Genomic DNA, 18,762 nt, shown 5'->3' with positions numbered 1-18,762 from the left:
GAGCTTTGTAGCTACAAGTCATTCTGTGCGTACCACTCCTAAAAGTCTGCAGCATGAACAAAAAGGTTGCTTAGGAGGGGTGGTAGTAATGACAGGGGGATACTTGGATTGAATGTGCCAAAGAGGCCCCCAACTTGACATTTGCTGGGAGCCCCCAAAATGCTAACAGCAGCTCTGGTTACTTGTAAGAGAGTTTGTTCACAGACAGGTCTTTAAAAGTCAAGCTTTGTATCAGGTTATAGTGAAGCTGCATTTTGTAAATGAGGAAGTAGAAAACTCTAATATATGGCATTATTGAATAACAGAAATCATAAATGATTTACAAAAAAAGTCTGCAGCATGAACAAAAAGGTTGCTTAGGAGGGGTGGTAGTAATGACAGGGGGGTACTTGGATTGAATGTGCCAAAGAGGCCCCCAACTTGACATTTGCTGGGAGCCCCCAAAATGCTAACACCGGCTCTGGTTACTTGTAAGATAGTTTGTTCACAGACAGGTCTTTAAAAGTCAAGCTTTGTATCAGGTTATAGTGAAGCTGCATTTTGTAAATGAGGAAGTAGAAAACTCTAATATATGGCATTATTGAATAACAGAAATCATAAATGATTTACAAAAAAAAAACAAAAAAACAAAGATTTTGACAGAAAGGGCAAGAATATGAAGAAAAGCACTCAGCAAAACTGTTGACAGTTAAGAGGCATAATTACCCAGTTGTACAATTAATCATATTGTCGCTACACATAACTGCCTAGAATTTTGCAGAACATCCCTGATATTACACATATTTTATTGTGATCCATGTAAAATAATTTACTGATTAGTAAATGAGCTTATTTTAACAAAAAAGCCAAACACTGAAGAAAACTTCAGTGGCCGGACTTGTTTCTATTGGGATAAGCTCATTTTGCAATGGGCACACTGACTGGGATATGCAATCAGATTTTGTATAATCCTACTTCTGTACCACAAACCATATTATTTTTGTTTATATAGTGAGGCATGGACTATCCTAAGGAGGATCACTGACCGTTCTGCAGTTTGAAAGAGTCTCACTGTGAAAGTCTAAGAACTTACCATCCATGCAATGTACCTTATTTAATCTCTGATCAATGCTTTTTCTCTATCTGTTCTGCTGCAGGTTTCTCACATGAAGTCACAATTTGTGTCCCTAAATACATTTATCAAAGCGTTTAAGGATGTAACAGATAGTGTGTGTTATGTAGGGTGGGTTTTAATGGTTATAAACCTGATGCTGTGTCTGACCTGACTGCAAATGGGAATCTAGAAGAAGAAAGGAAGCAGAGCACATGGTTCACTCTTAGAGCAATGAAACTCGTATATCCACAAGCTACTGCCAGTCAACCAATAATTAGATAATGTCTTGTCTGCTGCATATTACTAATAACTAACTCTACCTATATTTACCCTCCCCTGGTACGGTATTGTAGGTGATTCAAAGTGCAAGTCAACATTCAACAATGACAAACACTAGATCTGTTTAAAACTACTACTACTGGACTGCAGCTATACCTCTCAACTTCTTATTGCATGATTTCTGGACAAAGCCAAAAATAATGGAGGTCAAAGCCCAAAATCAGAAAAAGATTTTAAATACTGCTCTTGCAAACTTGGAAGGTTGTTAGAATAACATGACTTGCATTAGCATGCTTTTTCTGAAGAATAAGTGTCTGAAACTCAAATGTCCATCATTTAGTGACTTCAAGTTGTCAATGACTTGCCAGAAAATCAAATTTTATGAAGAGCAGCCTAAAAATATGGGGCAAAAATGGACATTCTGCAAAATTTTGGACAGCTGAGAAGTATAAGTGCAGCACTTGCTTACCTGCCCCCCAAAATGATTATACAGTTTCTGTGACAGTATTTGTCTTGTTTTTTTTTTTGTGAGGTACATATCTCTCACTGAAAGCAACCTGTCTTGATGATATTCTTTCAAACCTATAATCATGTCAAGGTCCTTTCTGTTAAAAGATGGGGAATTATATTATCCTGTGGGAAGTAAGACATACACCCCCCCAGCTAAGTGGGGAGTCTGAAAACATTCTAAAAACTGATTTTTGTCCTGATACTCCAATCAATTATACAGGGTGCTACATGAGTGGCTTAAGATGTGGTGTATGTAATCACTGGAGCCCTGGCAGTGGGATGTTTAAGAAACTGCCCTAGCAACAAACAAACCAATCTTTCTATTGTACTGCCCAAAACTGAAAGACAGCACAGAGAGACAAAAATAAGCTTAACAAAAAAAATAAACTAAACAAGTGAAACTAATTAAAAATGTACCAGTAGTACAGAGAGGTAAAGTCCTGACTATTCCTCAGGTGTCCTAAGTTTGACTAGTAGATTGGATGACTTATGGTGCTTATAGGGATGACAGGCAGGCCAGTCCTGGAATAGAGAGGGACAGAGCTGTCCACAGGCACTCACTACCCTTAGAGAGGGTAGCCTGGATGCAGATATTAGCCTCACCTGCTGAAGAAATGATTACTAAAGTTGCACCTTGAATAAATGTACTATGCTGTGAGGGAAAATAGGAGAGAAGGATATCAAACTTTTTTTGAAGTTGCCTGCTTCTGATTAGCAGAAAAGATAGTCAAAAAGGAACATATGATATAGTAATGTCATCATAAAGTTACATTCCCTTCAAAAATGAACCTGTCTGTGAAGGTGGCCATGGAGCCAGAAGCAGATGAGAGAGTTGGGATGGTCTTGCTTGGAGATTTTCTAATTACACCACAAACCTTACTTATAAAACCACCTCCCCTAATATGAAGATCTAAGCCAAAGTAGTGCATTTGTGACCTTGAGAAGATCTTGCTTGAGAGTATTTATTTTCTGTAAAAATAGCAACAGGATAGTTTTATAATTTATTTCAGCACAAAAATACTAGTATATTGCTGGGACTAGTGTCGGAGTAATGTTAAGGAGGGTACCAAGGAAATAAAAAATGGAAATCAGTGACATGTATTCACCAAGATGATGCCAAAAAAGAGACATGATCAGGTGCAGCAATACAAATCCAAAGCTATGTACCTCTTTCCTCACGAAACTTGCAGTTGATCAGTGTACTCATTGGGCTAGGACATCACTCATCACAACATGACCTGCTTTGGATAATGAGCAATCAAAACGCCACTTGTTACCTAGAAATGCAAACTTCAGTTGCAATCCTCAAAACAGAAATAAACGTGTGAAAGGGGAAAACAAACTAAATTCAAGACTGGAGCATGTGCAAATTATAGTCATCTCTCAGTTTGTATATATTAAGTAGGACTGTGGGGACAAGCATGTTCATATTGTAATGTACAGGGAGTGATGACCACCTGCAAAAACACTTGAAAATTCTAATGAGTTTCACAACTCACTGCTTTTCGGTTTGAATTGTGGTTTACTTTTTGAAGTGTCAGGCCTTGCAAGTTTCATATTTCTGATAGGAAGCTAGACAGTTGTTCTTACACTGCATGTTGACTACAATTACCTTCATAAACTTTGACACATACACATAGTTAACTCCTCAGGATAAACTTCTTTAAAGAGGCTACAAGGAAGCACTTTCTAGTAAAAGTACATGAAATGTGTACTGGGTGACTTACAGCTCAAACATACTTTCATAAGCTTGCACAATACTCAGTGGAGTGCATCATTTTATTTTATTTTACTTTTATTGATCCTTTGTTGGTCAGATCAGTCCCATTAGGATAATGGCAACTTTTCAGGGGAGACCTAAGGTTGTATTTATAGTACTAGGGGAAATTTTGGCCAGAACATAGGGGAACTTTCCCTACTCTTTTCAGTTGGTGCCATACAATGTTTTACATCCACCTCAGCTACCACCACCTCCCACAGATGCGACGTCTGTTTAAAATCTCACCCAAAGGGTGAAACACTCAGGAGCGCAGCACCACCAGTAGGCAACGCAGCAGTGTCTGCAATCCATTTGCATGTTGTGGGAATACAACCCATAGCCTTCTCCACCAACTTTAAGTAAGTTAAGGAGAACAAAAAATACTCTTCGGCGTTGACTTGAGCAAACAAAAAAATAAATAAATAACAGCTGCTAAAGTTTATGTCCCACACTTCATTTCTAAATTCTGACCACAATTCAGTGCCAGCATTCTTTTCTGAATGTCATTAATGCATTTAAGAGACAGAGGAACAGCGCTTCGGTTCTGAATGCAAATGCAATACCATCATTCAGAAAATACTGGTAATGTATTGAAGACTGACCAGGATCTGCCAGCTGTACCCCCTAACACTCTGTATCCAGGGTGACTGCCTGCTTTGTTTCACTTTAACTGTGCCTCTGCAACCTGTTAATGTTAGCTAAATTATTTTATCTACTACGTGGTAATGCAGATACAACAGTGGTTAACTTGTTTCATAACAGACATGTTGTGAAGTTCCAACCAGACTTGCAAGATGAATAGCATTTTGACCAAGAAATAAGGAGATCTCTCCCTTGCAACTCTAGAATGTACAAAGTTCAGTTCTGACTTCAGTTTACTGTCTGGAGCTTATATCTTATCCCCATGTCTGCACCCCCCCCCCCCCCCCGAGTACTCAGTTTTCTTTTCATTTTCCAAAAAAGTGCTAGTTCTGGTAAATTGGCTGCATTAAACTGCTGTCATATTTTATATATATATATATATATATATATATATATATATATATATACATACATACATGCATACATATATATATATATATATATATGTGTGTTTGTGTCTATATATGTTTTATATATATATATATATATATATATATATATATATATATATATATAGAGAGAGAGAGAGAGAGAAAGATGTAGACAGATGTGTGTATGTAGACAGATGTGTGCGTGTGCACGCGAGCACACATTTCCTTTACTCTTGCCTTTGTTACTCAGGTTATGCATGAAAAGTGTATAAAAACAAGCACACTTGCCCATTTAACAAAGGTAAAAAAAAAGTGAGTGTTCATTGGATGTGGAAGAAAGTGTGTTTCATTCTTTTTGTAGTATTTAAGTTCTGCCTGTTGTTTTTTAAAAGGTTCTGAAGATGTCTTACAAACATACATAAAACGAAAGCGCTTAACCTTTATGGAGGGTATTTTTGATTGTGTTATTATAGTTAATGCACTCTGGGAGCTTTGGCTACTGGTTTTAGTTTTCAGTTTTAGTTTTAACCAGTTCCAGGTTCTCTAATTTTTTTTTTGTTTTTAAAGATTAATAAATAAATAAATAAATAAAGATGAGTATAAGAGAAAAGTGGATAAGGCAATCATTCATAGATAATGTTCCCAGCACAAATGGAAGAGAAGAAATGGGCCACATTCCAAAAAGGCCAGAAAGATTATAGTTTCTACACTCATGCAGGAGCATGGTTCAGTACTTCGTACCATACCTCTCATCTGTCTAGATTTTCACATAATGTCCAGATTTGTGCCTCATACTTTCAGTCTGTTCCTTGTAAAATATTGTTTTTTCTAGCAAATCACTGAGGCCTGAACTCAGTGAATAATGACATACATTTGAGTTTCGGAATTCATATCCTTCAGAAAATGCATGGGAACACAAATCCTGTTATTCTAGCAACTTCCTAAGTTTAACAGAAATATTTACAATCAGTCTCTATTTTTGAGGCGTTGTTTTCTCATTATTTTAGGCTTTGTCCAGATTATTTATGCTAAGATGTTGAGAGTTATGCTTAGTACTGATATTAAATACCACTGTAAGGAGTGTTACACTAGAAAGATACTGTCTCAGGTGAAACATGAAATTAAATTCTGGTAGCTCAATAAACACTGACTGCTCAAATGAAAGTGGCATCTGGATTTATTATGAAAAATGCAAAATCATTACATTCCAGTACTTTTTCAGAATTTTTGTTTTTAGTGCATATAATGAAGTTCATGAACTCATATTAGCAAAATCTGACCCTACAAAAATATATAAAAAGAAAAAAAATAGTGTGTTATGAATAGACAAATGAAACTGGAAAAGTATGCATTTGTCTGAGAAAGTACAAATTATTAGTTACTTTCAAGAAAACCAAGCTACTGCAATAAAAGGGCAGCTGCTTCTTTGTTGATCTCAAAAAAATCATTTGGCTATAAAGTTAGAGAGGGTTCTGCGCTAAGCATTGGTATTTATTGGAAAATAAAACAAACAAAAAATAACAGCAGCAAGTGTTACAGATATGTGTAACAGCTGAGTAAAAAAAACAGCCCTTCCATTTTCATTCAGATCAGCAGCCATTAGAAGTTTAGATCAACTCCGGTAAACACCAATGTGAGTGGCACTGCAGTAACAAAAACAAGCAGTCTGATTAACTATTGTGAAGTTAATTTAAGCAAGTGCAAAGCTAGCTCCATGATGTAGAGGTTTGTATTCTGATAGCACATAAGCACCCCATGTTCAGCTAGTGTGGTAGTACCTAAGCATACTCATGTTCAGCAGGTGTGTCAGTACCCAGGCAAAGCCATGTTCAGCTGGTGTGGCAGTACCCAGGCAAAGCCATGTTCAGCTGGTGTGGCAGTACCCAGGCAAAGCCATGTTCAGCTGGTGTGGCAGTACCCAGGCAAAGCCATGTTCAACTCATGTGGCACTACCCAAGCAAACCTGTGTTCAGCTAGTGTAGGCTGCACCCAAGCAAACCCGTGTTCAGCTAGTGTAGGCTGCATCCAAGTACATTCATGTTCAGCTGGTATGGCAGTATTTAAGTAAACACATGTTCAGCTAATGCAGCCAAATACTCATGATGCCAGCCAGGTCAGAGAAGGATGGGGATGTGTGTGCCTGTTCATCCTGGGGGAAGAGGTTACTAGAGGCCTGCCATGGTACTGCTATTGGCAGATAATCTCTAAGCACTGAAATTCCAGGGGCACAATGTCATTAAGGAATGTACAAACACTCCAGTGAAGAATTTTGGGTTTGTGAGAAAATGCACAGGCACTGTACCTATCATGCAGCCCTTTCACCCAACAGTGTAAACTGCCGTTATGTGTAACCAGATAAATACCTTAATTTCACAGGCGGAGAACTGCAACTCTATTTCTCTTGTCCCTCCACCCAGCAGCCTAGTGATGGCATGAAATGGGAGAACAAATGGGAAAAAATCTAAACAGAATGTGGTCAAGTGACAGAGGAGGGTATAAATAAATAATAAACTAAAATAAATAAATGCATCTCAACAAATTCACTGGATTTTCCGCATACTAACAATATTTCGCAATCCAACTGCAACCACCACCAAAATATTGGCAGTTGCTGCAGAGTGTTAAGGTTGTAAGCTGTAATTTCTATGGTACACAGTCAAAATCTCGCAGCCCTGATTTAGGTACAGTGTGACCTCCACCTCCAGCAATTCATTTAACTAGACAGTGCTTGGTGACAAACAGGAAATTGGACTAGGCTCTTCAGTGGTCTGCTGGACTGCAAGCCTAGTAACTACTTATGAAACTGGTGAATTATAACTTTTTACCTCAACTCCAGTTGGCCAGGTTCAAAGCAAACACAACTGCCACTCACATGTAGACCAGGTATTCTGAAAACTGAAGTACTTGGCACATTTTAAGAGGTGGAACAAGTGCCAAAAGGTAATAAATGCAGGAAATACCTTGAATATCTGGCAGAATATTTGGAAAATGCAGACAAGGCCTGGAGAGTCTACAGAGGTACAGTGCAGCATGTGAAATACTTCACAGGAATGTAAATAGCCCTTCTTGAGAAAAACAATCTGCACAGATTCTAAGAGATTCAAACTGCCACTTCCTGACTGGAAAGGAAAACCTCAGTGGTACACTTAGACTGCAACTAAAGGAGAAACAAACCCCTAACATCAATGGCAACCAGTGCTGTTAACAGCACAAATATACTCAACTGATTGATTGTCCCTGTAGGGGTATGCAAACACTTTATCAAGTATACATTTTTAGCACAAAACTATGCAGGAAGTTATCAAGCTGAATGGGAATACAGGTAGTCACAACTCAGTATCCAGAAAGTCTGAGATTAAAACTAATACAAAATGAAGATCAGCTGTATTGTGGTACAGTTCCACACAGACACATTTACTAGCAACTCTTCTCCATAGCAATGCTCAAAGCATGGGAAAATCTTGCAACCAGAAATCAACTGCCTTGGATACAAAGTCCTAATTTCTTTAAATGTTGTGGTTAGACTTGGAATATGGCTGTGTGCCGTTAAAACAATAAAAAAAGCAAGATTTGTTGACAGTTAATAAGCACAGTGTAGTCCATTAGTTATGTGACTCAATTTCATGTCCTACAAGTTCATCTATCTTTGTGAACACAAGCTAAGTATTTCATAGTGATCCTTAAATGTGCCAGTGATGTACTCCTTAGAAATATTAAGCCTGACTTAAAGGCAGCATGTATTTAGATCATGCCACACACAGTCGCCCAAAAGATTGTATGGGTACATTTACTCAAATGTTTATCCCACTAATTGTGTATTTTGATACACAAACACAAGTTTGCTCCCAAATATGGATCACATTCACAGCCACATGACTGTCACTAAACTGGTAACTGAGAAAAAATGCTAACACAGAGCCATCACAAATTAGTAGTGCACACATGAAAATTCAGCAACACAGTTCAACAAAATTATGCTGAAGATGGTATAATACAAATTATACTTAAGGCTGGCTTCTGAATCTTGACAGTGGTGTCTATGGCTAGAATTCACAGACAAGTTAATCAATATAAAGACAGGCAAAGACCATACTGATTCATAGCAGCATTTGCACTTCAGTGCAATGAGCCAAGATGAGAAGCTAAACCTCTAAGCAAATGGTTGTATAATAGCATGCAAATGAACTGGGAAATAAAATAATTCTGGATAACACTAAAATGTATGCAAGGTGTACACAGTCACAATTCATAGTTGTCTACATAGGAAACTGTGATGAAGTTGTGTGCTAAAGAAGAAACACATGCCAAAGGCATCACTGTTGCATTGCTCAAAAATGTTTGAAATACAGCAGCTGTCATTAAACAGTATACTGAAGTCCCAAGTGCTGCATGTCCCTGACTGTATGCAAGTGGCACAATTTAGCACCAACGTAAACAGTACGGTCAGCAGCTGACTTGCCACAGTTTCACTGATAAGACATTACTGATTGCCTTACAGTCCATCAGGACATTGTACAGGTCTTGACTGATGTGTCACCCCTCAACATTATCCATACAAATGTGAGTCATGTCACCCTGCACACATTATCCATACAAATGAGAGTCCTTTCCATAACTGTGGAGACTCTTTCAACACTGGCTACTGGAACTATTCAGAGTTCAAACAGGGGTGCACTGGGTGTTTCAGTAAGCTTCTTGAAATAATGCTATGAACCTGTGTAAGTATTGCAGATACATTTCAGAGAGACCATTTATCAGTGATGGAAATTATAGGAAAGTTATTTCAGTAAAAACATTTTAAATGTGCTAACAGTTTATTATATACATTGCTGCAAGTACACGCCACAGCTGTTTTTATGTATGGAAAACAGAGTTTGAAACAAATATATGAGCACTTACATGACATTAAAAACAAAATACATTGAGTGTCTTATATAGATATGAACTGAGTGGACAATAGAAAGCTTACTTCTTCCATTTTAGATGCTGTGCATTTAAATCAAAGGGGTGCTATTTCATAAACTTATTAGTGCCAAAGGAATTTTTTTTGCCACTGGAACATAATGCTGACCATCATCCTGATCTCAATGATTATACTACATCAGTATAAAAAGTTTTTTTAAAACATGGAGACCATTAAACTGATCTCATTATTCAGGCCACATGATGTTTAAATCACATGATTTTAGATGACATATATAAATAATAGTTCTTTGTACGTTTTTTCTAAAGTCCTTTATTTTATACATGTTGGATGAAGGTGCACAATTTATTTTATTTTAATTTGTTTACTGGGGTAGTACACTGATCCCTATAGACCATTAGCAGGCATAACCCGGGTGAACAGATTCACAAAAAAAGAAAAATGCATCAAATTCACAAACACAGTAATCATGGAACATAAATAACCCCCTAGACAAATGATACAATATGTAAATAATACTATCAGAGTAGAAAATCAAATTTGAATTACTTTTAGTAGTAAATATGAGAGGGAAGTAGGAGCTGAGATGAGAGGATCAAAGTAGAAGTGATGCAGGAAAGGAGGGAGATTGAGTAAGCGCACCCAATCAGATTTTTGATGAAGTTGTCTTTTGAGTTGAGTTCTGAAGGTGGAGAAACAGGAGACTTCTTTTAGGTGAATGGCTAGAGATTGCCAGTGTTTGGGTGCAAGAAAGCAGAAAGAATGGTTGGTACAGTACAGTTTAGTTTGCTGTCTGGAGTGAGGGAGTTAACTGGGAGAGGTTGCAGAAGTTGTAGGGTGTGGTTTTCTTATGTAGTTTGACTGTAAAAGGTGTAAAGACACCTAGTAGTTTGACAACAAGAGACAATAGGAGTATCTCAACTCTGAAGGAGAATGGTAGCCATTTAGCCTTGGAGATGGTGATGCAGAAGTGTTCCTGAGGGGAAGAACTGGCATATTTTGTTTTTAGTGGACTGTAGGGTGGATGACATTTTTTTAGAAGCAGTGGGCATGAGGGGAAGCCTGCAGTCAAGATGAACAAGGACAACTCCTTTGCCTATTGCAGCTCTAGCTGGTCTGTAGAAAAAGGGACATATTTTCCAGGACTAGAATAAAAGAGAACTGATCTTTTTCCCAGTATTTTCTATGTGACTTTGGAAGTTAAGTGACTGGCTTATTCATAAACCTAAGTATTTAACGGATGTGGTTTTTATTTGGCAACTGTTGAGATCTGAGATGTTGAGATTTTTAGGAGTCTTTTTCAGCTTTTGTGAGGTTCCAAATATGATACTTTTTGTCTGAGGGGGTTTAGGAGTTACTTATGGTTGCTTAGGCAACAATTAAGGAAGTTGAGATCATACTGAAGCTGGGTGTGAATAGCTGAGTGTGAGGAACTGGATCGAAGAATAATAATGTCATTTATGTAAGGAGTGCTAGGAAGGTTAGGGAGATCAGGTGGCAGCTTATTAATAATGAGTGAAAACAAAAGAGGGTAGAGTATGGATCCCTGGGGCAGTCCTCTGGTAAGGGGTGATGGTGGCAAAGGGATAGGCCTAATATGACTCTGAAATACTTATTTGTTAAGTAATGTTCAAACCAGGTGACAATGTTGGGACTAATCTGGATTTGGTAGAGGGAGTAAAGGAGCAGGGAGTGGCCAATTAGATCAAAAGCTTTAGTAAGATCAATGAAGAGAGCTCCTGAAAGGTTCCCTTTATCCATCTTGAGAAGGATCTCATCTGTAAGTGACCATAGTGCTGTCATCATACTCCAACCAGCCCAGAATCCATGCTGTTTAAGAGTGAGGAGGTAGTACTGCTGAATTAAGAGGACAGTTGGTTGTAGATTATTTTTTTCAAATATTTTCCCAAGTGTAGGGAGAATGGAGATTTGGTGGAAATGGGAGGTATTTACTGCCTGAGGCTGTTTTGGAAGAGGTTTAACCGAAGCAGTCTTTCATATGTCTCGCACTGTATTTTGAATTAAGCAGAGGTTATAAATATGTAGAACAGGTGTGGCAAGGAAGTCTTTGCATAGTGATATAAACCAAAGGAGTAGGTTTGTCTACACTGGGGGGCGGGGTGGGTGCATCCAGGCGTATGTTTTCTAGAAGGGGAACAAGATCGTTGTATGAAATTTCTTAACATAGAAAAGGGGGATAAAAGGAGGGGGCTAGGTAAGTTGGGGGGAGAGGTAAAGGTTGCAGTACTAAGGACTGAAAATCAAACTTTTTTTAAATGTTTTTTGGTTTGCCTCTTCCTTCAACATTTTATTTTTTACATTTGGGGCCATGATGGGGACATTTTAGCTTATTTACAAAAAAAAAAAATTCTCCTGTTTTTGACTTATGCACATCTCAAGTAAAATAAAGGAAGCATCCTACTACATTGCCTTTGATGGTTGCATGACAACAGACAGTGATTTTAGTACTATTCATGTACAATTATACATGGCAGAAGTGGTTATGCTCTTCAGTGGTAACCTGAAAGGTAGCTTTTAAGTAGGGAATAACTAAACTGGCAAAGTTTTGCGAGTCACTCCATACAAAGTTATCTAAAATGGTCAGCAGAATATGGCAGGGTAAATCTGTGACTTTATCCTGTTGACTTAATATTGAGGTCTTTTACTTTGTTATACCAGTAAAGTGATGCATCTAAGAGATCACAGACACATCTTGACTTTCCAGAATTGCCTCACACTACTTGACTCTGGAGGGGAACATGCATAAATATCACAACAGAGTTCCACACGTGCAAAAATATAAATGTAATGCCCATAGAATTAACTGTCTAATGCTTTTTACAGATTATGTCCAAAAGGAAATGAAGAGACTGTGACGCACATGTTGGTGAATCTTCTGGAAAGTTCTTCAAAACTCTAACCACAAGACATACTTTGGGTGTTACTTTTGGGGTTTCTTTGAGGTGCACAACCACCTAATGGGGATGCATTTCTGATTAACATTATTGATGTCTTCAAAAACATCATTATGTTTCCATTTCTATATCTCATTCTGTTTTGTTGACTCAATTGATATGCATCAGACAGTAATATAGCATGCTTCATATGGGAGTCAGAGGGAGGTATCTGATCAGTTTCTGGATCATTGTGGCTACCTGATACATGTAAGCTGTTATCAAATTCTTCTGTGTTTGTAATATCAGCTGGATAGAAAACTTTAAAGTTACACTAGTTCCTACCAGCCTACCCTAAGATTTCAACTGTATGCTGTACCCTACTGACCACAAAGCTTATGGTTTGAATTTTATCACTGTGGCTACAGCCAAACTGCCGCACCTATGGTTATTTCACTCTTTCTGTACCAAATTCTTCCTTACTCAATTCAGAGTTCTCCATCTTAGTTTAATTTCTGTTTTTCTGCGTTCTTTTGTACTATGGTAATGACTGTGTACTTTCTGGTAGTCTCTCACCTCACAGCTGGCATTTGTACTAACCTACTGGTCCTCTGTTTCCATCTTGATTTCACAAAGACATCATAAAGACTGGAATAATGCAGTCTTATTAATACCAATAGACCCAAATAATGTAGCTCCAACCTGACCATCAACTATTCTGGTACCTCTTTACTCTGCATAGTTAGCCCTTTAGTAGTATACCTAATTTCCTGTTTCAAACCAAAGTTGTTTCTGTAGTGTGCTCTAAATTCTGACCAAATATTCTACTCTCCTTGATGCACGTAGTGAAGAAATATGTGCTGCTATACTCCTGGTAGTCATTTCTAGAGCAGGCAGCTTAGTCAGATTAAAAGGTAAATTTGAGTTCTGACCATACCCAAGCTGATATGATTTATAGCCATATGATTTGTTTTCATTAGATCTCAATACAATGTTATTTTCCAGTCACATGGTATCAGGCCTAGTTATTAAGCTGACATACTTCCATCTGTGTTCCAATCCTCTGTTGACATTTCCAGTTACATATCTCTGCTAGCTCTCCCAGTAATTAACAGTACAAGTGCAAGATCATACTTTCATTTTGCAGCTCAGTAACCAAAGTTCATATCATAACCTCCTTTTTCTAGCTTCACTGAGGCTATTTTCATCAAATCCAGGTGGAGATACAACTAGAAAGCATGTTCTGTTATCCCTAAAAAGAACAAACAAACTGGCTAAGTTTTCACAGCAAAGGGAGATTATTCTTTTTAACATACAAGCTGCAAGAACACCAGAGTTTCACACAGACACACACATGCACACGCTGATGCCAGTCTGAACTGCAGCAAAAAGTACACAGTCATTGCCAGAAGGAAAGCAACACATTCAGGACAGACAAAACACTGTTACAGAACTGTCAAAAAGCAAGTGGAAAACATGCAATGAAAGTCCCAAAGAAAGAAAGAAATCGAAGATTTAGCAGTTAACATCTGGAATACTGGGAGCAATCAGGACCAATGAAAGGCGCATTGTTAATAAAGCCTTGAAAAACAGCTTGCATTATAATATCAGTCGTGCCCTGGGTGGGACACACATTCAGTTTGATGCAGATGAATTGTAAGAAAGTGGCTGATGACTCCACTGACACTCAATGTACCTAGAAGAATGTTGTCCTAATAGATTTACAAAAACATAAATCGACACAGAAATGTTTTATCTAGGTACATTCGGACATCGATACTTATGATGATCATGGTTATGCAAACAACACTCAAAATGCAATTAGAGAGTCTGTAGAATCATACTCTATCCTAATAAAACATCAGTATTATCAATTTGTTTGACAAGGTAAGATGCACTGAAATCCTCTAAGCTGAGATGGCATCCAGCAGAAATGCAGTTAAAACAGAATTGCGACTCTGCATGAGCCAATGGCTCAAAGGAAATGACTACAGACTTCAAAAGAAATTGCAGTGGAAGTTTATGAACAGGATCCACCTAAGAAAGGTATGAACTACATCAGGTTGGACTATTTCTCAGGAGCCTCCAAATTCAATGTAAGTAGGGAATCTGGCAAATGAACTTTCATTGCCACTTAAGTCAAGCTTAACTTTGGCAAGGAAAGCAGACTGCCAAGAAATGTAGACATATGCAAGAGAAAGGTCTTGAATGCCATACAAAGGTCAAGCAATTTTTACTTGGAAAAGTAAGTTCATCTTGTAGCTGGTTTCATATCCACAATATAATCTGTGAAAATACTGATGACATGTTAAGGAGACATCTTCGAGAACTTGCTTACATTAGTCTGTTTCATAAGGTTCCTCAGAATCATGGACACAGCTACTGAAGCAGAGGAAACCAAGTCTGTTAGCAGCAGTAGCTATGGAAGTCATTACTGCACTGTCACCCTTCTTGCTGAAGGAAACACACTGTGCAAGAAAGACATTTGGGGATATATATATATATATATATATATATATATATATATATATATATATATATACATATATACATATAATCTCTCTCTCTCTATATATATATATATATATATATATATATATAAATAATCTTTCTCTCTCTCTCATATATATATATATATATATATATATATATATATATATATATATATATATATATATATATATATATATATATATATAATATATATATATATATATGTATGTATACACACACAAAATTTATGCTCCACAAGAGGGATAAAAAAGTCAGGTGTGGCCCTGTTACAGGCCTCCCAAACCTCTTTAGCTTTTCCAGAACCAAATCTAGAGTCCCCACTCAAAAGTCCATGCCTTGGACCTGGAAAGTAAGTCTGCCAAGGAATTACATATGCTCAGATGATGGTGCTTTCATAAGCAGGATAAGAGTCTAAAAACATTGCATTTACAATTTGTTTTATCATCATATTGTTACCCCCCACCATTAACTATTAAGGTAGTTTTTGTTTTATTTTATTATATATATACTCCTGATGTTGCCTTTTTAAGCATTATCCTTGCAGTATTGCAAAGTCTGGGTTCTCGTACTTCTTATGTTTGCATTGCTTCTCTTCCTTTAGTCTTTGACCTATATTGCAGTCTACCTAACCAGGTTATATATATATATATATATATATATATATATATATATATATATATATATATATATATATATATATATGTATGTGTGTGTGTATGTATATATATATATATATATATATATATATATATATATATATATATAAATTATCTAATGAAAGGTGGCACAGTGGTAAAGCAGTTAGCATTGTTGCCTCACAGTAGAGGTTGCCTGGTTCATTCTAAACTGATTTGCCTTCTGTGTGGAGTCTGCATGTCCTCCCTGTGTGTGCTTGGGCTTCCTCATGGTTTGCCAATTTCTTCCCACATTCCAAAGACATGCAGTAAGTGGAATGGACACACTAAATGTGCTTGTGTGTGATGTTGAAGAACAACTGCAACAGGGCTAGCCACCCGAAGTGTGAACCTTGGATCTAGATTATTGTCATTGTTGAAGTGACACCTTGACCCCATGTACAAAAATGGGAAAACAGGCTGTGGATGGATGACTGTCTCATTAAATATCGAATGAAGAAAAGAGTGAATCAAAAGAAAGCAATCATTTTGGAGTGAATCTAAAATGACTGAATACTGCAGAAACAAAGTAATGTTTTTTTATGGGGCAATTCCCCCTGCACCCCACTCCTACCCCCTTCTAGTTATACTTTTCAACTCTGTGATCACACAGCAGAGAGGTAAGGACAAATTCCCTTACCCTGTTGCACCACAATCTCACTTTGCCATTGAGGACACTTAGATCTGTTCATCCAGGTCTCTGAGTGCTATATAACTGTACCTGTAATAGCCAACAAATGGTCTCATGTAGAAAGCCAGCCATAGGGCCACCAAAAGTGCAGCCCATGTGCAGCCCAGAATTCTGATAAAATGCTGCTAAATTTGGACAGATATGGAGTCCCTGACTTGGAAAACAAAACATAGCTGCAATTCCTACCAGACAGAGGAACACACTGTGATGACTTGAGTACATAATCAGATTCAGAAAGATGATATTCTCAGATGGCACAAAGAAGAACTCTGAGATTTCTGATAGTGATTCCAAACTGCAAAACCAGGTTCATAGTCTAAGACAAACTACAGATTAGATTCTCTGGACAAAGGAAATAATAGCAAGTTATCCATATTAGAAGATGCATATATTTCCTTCCCTCAAAGTGTAGCTGCTATGGCAGAGACACTCTTTTAAGATGCACGATGCAGAGGATAATCCAAAGGACAATGCCCATACCTGGAAGTATTATTGTCCTGCAGTTAAGAACATCTTTGTGAGACATATGCATCAGAATGTGATGATAAGCCTACAGTATGTTCTCCAAGCATAACCTCTAACAAATCACAAACTGGTTAAAATCTTGTGTCAAAAACATGTTTTAGGTTCTCTAGCATTTTGTAGGCTAGGAAAATACTTTTCCTACAGTTCTGTTTTCTGTTATTTACTCTACAGTCCCCTTCTGAAGGAAGGTGATGGTTTCTAACAGAATCGCTTCTACTTTCCAAAGGAGCAAAAGCTGAGTGAATGGTATTAAGAAGCAGAGATAAACTGGAACACTATTGCAATCTCAGTGTAAAAACTCAACACACACCATTGTATCATGCTAACCTCAGTAATAGTATGTCACAGAGCAACATCTTTGCAGACGCTGAAGGTTAAAACTACATTTATGTATTTATTTTATTTTTTTATTTTTATTTTATTTTACATTTGCTTGTCCGATTGAGCCAAGCTGGCCCGTTTTCAGCAGAAGCCCGGAGAGAAAAGCTACAAATTACATAGTAAAACATTAAGTAAATACAAATGAATTGAATGAACAAAACAACAGTCAAGCTCCAAGTTACACAGTGAAACAGTAAATACAATAAAAAAGTAATGCAACTGAAATGGGTGAAAAAGACAAGAATAGTGCACAAACCGTGAAATAAGATAAAGTCCATGATATAATGGATATCAAGTATTGTGTGTTGAGTAAATGACATAAGAACAAGATGCTAATATCTTTCTAATTAGGGGTGGTAGCCTCACTAAGTAAACAATTACAATGGAGATATGACATAAGCTAGTATTAGGAGTGAGAAAGGATGCAACTAGATAAAGACGTGACTCAGAGTGGAAATATTATAGGATATAAGGTGGTGAAAGTAATTTAGATTTACCTAGTGGTCAGCCTGGTGTTGAGCAGGAGCATAACCAGTTTTTAGCCAGGTGGGCTTTGATGAGAAGTTTGAATTTGCAGGGGTTTGCTGTGGAAAGAATGGATTGAGGAAGTGAGTTCCAGATTTTGGAGATGTGATAAGAAAATAAGGCATCTCCAGAGCTATTTTTGCTTTTAGAGGCTTCTAGAAGAAGTTTGTCGGAGGAGTGAAGGGTTCGATTGGTGATAGAGTTTTACTAGTTTTGTTAGGGCTGGGCAATTGTTTGGAAGGTAGATGATGGAATGGCAAATTGCAAGTTGTTTGAGGCATAATAAGTTTGGGAGTTCCAGACAGTTTAGTTTGTAAAGGGTAGTACAGTGATGTGTTCTATATGACAGATTGGTGGCAAATTTGGCTATCTTCTTGTAGCAGGCTTCCAGTTTATTTTGATTTGTTTTCTTTACATATATGAAGATTGGGGAGGTATATAACAGGCTGGATAGTAGATGGGTTTGAGCAGTGGTTGTTCTGGTGGTATGGGTGAGGAATGGGTTGGCCCTGTCTAGTGCCCCGAGTTTTATGTCAACCTTTTTAATTGTTTGAGATGTATGTAGGTCGTAGGTGAGGGGTTTGTCAGTGGTGACATCCAGCAGCTTGGTATGGTCTACTGGCTCTATTTTGGTGGTGTTGGTGGAGTAGATAGTGAATTGGATGGGGGGGGGGGTGGTGGAGCTGTTTTATTGCTGGTAAATAATATTAGTTTGGCCTTGTTGGGATTTAATATTAGTTGATTTGTGGAAAGGTAGCTTTCAACATCTATGAAAGCTTTTTGTGTTTTGTGCAGGAGTTCAGGGATTGAGGGGGCTGAGCAGATGAGAGTAGAATCATCTGCATATTGTATGATGTCAGCTGAGGTAGTGGCTGCTTTGAGGTCATTGGTAAAAATTCTGAAGAGAAGGGGGCCGAGTATAGAACCTTGGGGCAAATCCTACTGAGAGTGGTAGGAGTGAGGATATGTTGTCTAGCTAC

At 37.6% G+C, this 18,762-nt stretch overlaps 1 protein-coding gene across 1 annotated transcript in view; it reads right to left on the bottom strand.

The window, feature by feature from the left end:
• LOC122790648 (collagen alpha-1(I) chain-like) overlaps positions 1-18,762 on the bottom strand; it is an 882,142-nt gene that overhangs the window by 454,225 nt on the left and 409,155 nt on the right. The window lies entirely within an intron of this gene.

Source organism: Protopterus annectens, chromosome 16.part0 (genome assembly GCF_019279795.1).
Source record: "Protopterus annectens isolate FY-2018-M chromosome 16.part0, PAN1.0, whole genome shotgun sequence".
Classification (NCBI taxonomy): Eukaryota; Metazoa; Chordata; order Ceratodontiformes; family Protopteridae; genus Protopterus; species Protopterus annectens.
The sequence above is the reverse complement of the archived record's forward strand: the minus strand, read 5'-3'. Positions and strand labels throughout refer to the sequence as shown.